Here is a 4,498-nt window from a genome sequence, read left to right on the forward strand (position 1 = left end):
ATGGTCCCTGGATACTGTCTTGCCCTCACCAGCCACCTGGTTCCAAGCTGCCAGGGACCCTGCCTGTGGTTCAGGTCGCTCCCCGGCACCTGTCCATCGTTTTCAGGAGACCCCTCATTCCCACAAGACATGCAACTTTACTTCTCAGCTGATCTCCAAAGGTGGTGGCATTTAAACACTCTGACCATGAAACACTAAGAGGAATCGACTCTACGCAGGTATAGGGAGCAAGAGGATGTCACTTAGGATTACACCTGGTTGCATCTGACCAGAAACACAAGCTAACAGTGGCATAAGCAGGAGAGAAAGGCATTTTTTTCTCTCCAAGTTCGGGGGTTTACAGCACTTGTGGTGTTCGTGATGTTCCCAGGGGCAAGGACTCAGACCCTCCATCGTCCTGTTCCTCCACCCTCAGTACACAGCCGTCTCTACCTACCTCATGCCACAGAGTAGCTGCCCAAGCCCTGCCATCACACCTGATTTCCAAGCTGTAGGAGAGTGGAAGGAAGGCAGGAACAGAGACTTACCTACCTCCTTTCTTCCAGGACAATTCCTACCTCCAGTCACATAGTGTGTCCCACACCCAGCTGCAAGGGACACTGGGAAACACAGGCTTTACTCTGAGCAGCCATGCACCCAGTTAAAAATTAGGGGTCTGTTTTTGTGCCAGTACCATGCTGTCTTGGTGATCACAGCTTTGTAATAAAGCTTGCCATCAGGGAGATTCAAATCAAAACCATACCGAGATACCACCTCACACCAGTTAGAATGGCCAAAATTAATAAGACAGGAAACAATGTGTGTTGGCGAGGATGCGGAGAAAGTGGAGCCCTCCTACACTGTTGGTGGGAATGCAAGTTGCTGCAGCCACTCTGGAGAACAGTGTGGAGATTCCTCAAGAAATTAAAAATAGAGCTTCCCTATGACCCTGCAATTGCACTACTGGGTATTTACCCCAAAGATACAGATGCAGTGAAAAGAAGGGCCACCTGCACCCCAATGTTCATAGCAGCCATGGCCACGGTTGCCAAACTGTGGAAAGAACCAAGATGCCCTTCGACGGACGAATGGATAAGGACGATGTGGTCCATGTACACTATGGAGTGTTATGCCTCCATCAGAAAGGATGAATACCCAACTTTTATTATTAACGTGGACGGGACTGGAAGAAATTATGCTGAGTGAAATAAGTCAAGCAGAGAAAATCAATCATACGGTTTCACTTACTTGTGGAGCATAAGGAATAACACGGAGGACATTGGGAGAAGGAGAGGAGAAGTGAGTTAAGGGAAATTGGACGAACCATGAGACTGTGGACTCTGAGAAACAAACAGGGTTTTGGAGGGGAGGGGGGTGGGGGTAATGGGTGAGCCTGGTGGTGGGTATTAAGGAGGGCACGGATTGCGTGGAGCACTGGGTGTGGCGCATAAACAATGAATCCTAGAACACTGACAAATTAAAATTGAAAAACAAAAAACAAAAAAACCCAGGAGTCTATTATCAAAAGAGACGAGCAGGTTGCACATCAAGAGAGAGTCTGCAGGTGCCGTGGCCACGGAGACACGCTGGTTGTAGGCTCTGCAGCCCTAGGCGTCCTACTCAGTACTAACCACTGGGCACCTTTCAGTGCCAAGAGAAGTGTTTTCCACAAGGTTTTTCCTTTCAAGGCCATCCAGACTCGGCTCACCTTCCCTCCCCAAGATCTCATCTCTAGACAAGCTCGTGGCCGGTGCCCGGTATCCATCAGTACCTCTCACTCTGCAGCATCTGAATTTAAGACTCGGAGTCAAAGAACACACGAGTTTTCACCTGAATCTCCTAAAATGTCCACTCCCGCTGGGGGACAGCCAGCCGACCCTCGGAGACCCCACAAAGCGAGGAAGTGTACTGACGACGTGTGCGTGACCTCGGCCACTCTGAATGTTCTCATGGTCACCCCGGATGCCTAAACAGGTCATCGTTCACGCTGGAAGGTCTCGGGAAATTGAACTCTGTTGGGGAGGGATCCGTGAGTCCGAGTTTGGCGAGGAACAAAGGAAGAATTTACATTCAACGGAAGATACAGCGAAGTTCCTTCTTGCCTCATGTTTGGGCTCTACAAATGGTGTTTAAAACAAAAATCCCGTGTGGTCCAAGTTACCGGGGGAAACTCCACGCGGCCTGCTTGAGTATGACACACCGTGACACACCGAGTGACGCGCACAGGCGGGTGTGAGCACGACCGTGTGCGGTTAGGGAAGGCCAGCCTCCGCGTGTCCGATGAGCAGACGGTCCCGATTTCAGAAGGAGAACGGAATCCCTACGCAGGATGTGGGGAAACCCTCCCTGTGCCCCGGGGCGGGAGGTGGGGGGTGGTTTCCTTCTGTTTTCGCATCGCCTGTGTAGCCATGTCCCCTTCCGTCCCGCAGGGAGTTCCGGGATCGCCAAGCGACACCCGCGCTCAGGCCTGCGGCCCAGGGACCTGGCTCGGAACAAACCAGGAGGCTTCACTACGTCCTGTCCCGGGGCCAAGCCACGCACACCTCCGGGTCAGGATGAGCGAGGAAACAAAGGACAAGGCTCCGAAACCCCAAGTCTCTCGGAACAGAAACCATGGCCCCGGGGGCAGGGGGCGGGTACGAGCAGTTTCTAAGACCATCTCCCAGGCTCTGAAGGAACTTCCGGCACAAACGAGCACCAGGAAGGTGAGGGCGGCCTCGGCCTTCGGTTCGAAGGAATGACTTCATCCTTATCTCTGGCCACATCTGTTTTAAAGAGATTATGTTACAATCCACTTCTTTCAGACTTCGAAGTAGGCCTTGAAAATCCAGGCTTAGAGAAACATTTCCAAAAATATATACAATTCAGCTAAATCACAAAAGCTTTCTCTGCAGGAAGGAAAAAGGAGCGCGGTGCAGCCTTTCCCAGCGGAGGCCCAGGAACCCCCACGCCCGGCCCAAAGCCTCCCTGATCAGAAGGGGCGCGCTCCACCGGAAATGTTTTTTTTTTAATATTTTGTTTATTTGACAGAGACAGCCACAGCAAGAGAGGACACACAAGCAGGGGGAGTGGGAGAGGGAGAAGCAGGCTTCTCGCTGAGCAGGAAGCCCAATGAGGGGTTCGATCCCACGACGCTGGGATCAGGACCTGAGCTGAAGGCAGACGCTTAATGACTGAGCCACCCAGGCGCCTTAAAAACGGGTTTATTCTTTAGCATCTCATACCCAAAATATGCTAAGTATTTGCCCAAACCAGAAGGGTTAGCAACCAGACCTCCGCAAGAAACTGGACAGCCCAGTCACTGTGCGAGGAGCCTGACTTGGCTTTGGTGTCCGGCCCTCCGTTCTAGAAATACCCAGAAAAACCGCTTACGAAGTCTAAAGATCCGCTTATCTCCACCCGCTAAGGCTTCCTTCTCTCTGTCCTCTTCCGGCCCCTCTTCCCAGGCGCGTTTAGAGAGGCTCAGCAGACACACCGACAACGGACTGGAAAGGCACCCGCATTTGTGACTTCTGCAGGGGTGTCACTAACAGCGAATTTAGATGAACCCCCAGGTCCCAAGGCACGGCACTCAGTCCCGGTCACAGCGACCTTCCCCCCAAGCCCCGAGCTCCTGGAGAGCAACAGAGGTTAAGAAATGTCCCCGACGTTCACGTTCTGGAAAGGACTCACTGCAGAGGACGCCCTTCCGGATACAACTGGGGAGCACTCACGGTCGGCGCCCCGTCCCTCTGCCAGCCCCACCCGCACACGCCCAAGCGCCCAAACCCACAGCTCCGCGCGGCACCGATGCTCCCGGTGTTCTCCCTGTGCCAGAATCCCCGAGAACCCTTCCGGATAAAATGCCCCGGCACTAAGCGGGTTGGTTTCCCACCCGGCAGCGCCTGCTCGGCAGCGTCCCCGTGCTCACAGCAGCCCCTCGGCTTCATCCCGTCTCCCTCCGTCTCTCCCTGTCCCTGATGCTACCCCTGTGTCCGCCGTGCGCTGGGGGCGGGACGAGTGTTCAACCAGGGCAGACGGAGCTGCGGGGCCGGAGTGCACCGCCCCAAATACGGCCCTGCGGTGCCCGGATTCCTCTGAGCCGGAGGCCGCTGGGAATGAACGGTGCAGAACGGAGGCTTCTCGGAGCTTCCCTAATCTGACTATATCTTATCTGACACTTCTTATCTGACACTTACCTGACACTTCTGAGAAATGAGGTCGGCCATAAATCCCCCCACCCCGGGGAGGCTGCCGGCTGTGGAGGAGCCGGCGGGTGACAGCCGAGTTGGCCGGCACAGGTGCACGTCACTGAACAGCCCTCATCTGCCGAGAGCTCCCGCGCGCGTTTACCATCCCGCGCTCCACCGGCCTAGATGCTCAGGACCCATTTCCTTCATCCTGTCCCCGCTCCGCAAAGGTACCGCCCTTTGTTCAAGCGGGTTTTGTAGAAGTCTGCGGGTCTGACCACCACTTTGGGGTGCTCATGTCATGTCTGTGAGCGCCACCCCCATGCATAAGAAATAAACCCTTTCTTCCT

The sequence above is a fragment of the Martes martes genome (assembly GCF_963455335.1).
Source record: "Martes martes genome assembly, chromosome: 13".
NCBI lineage: Eukaryota > Metazoa > Chordata > Mammalia > Carnivora > Mustelidae > Martes > Martes martes.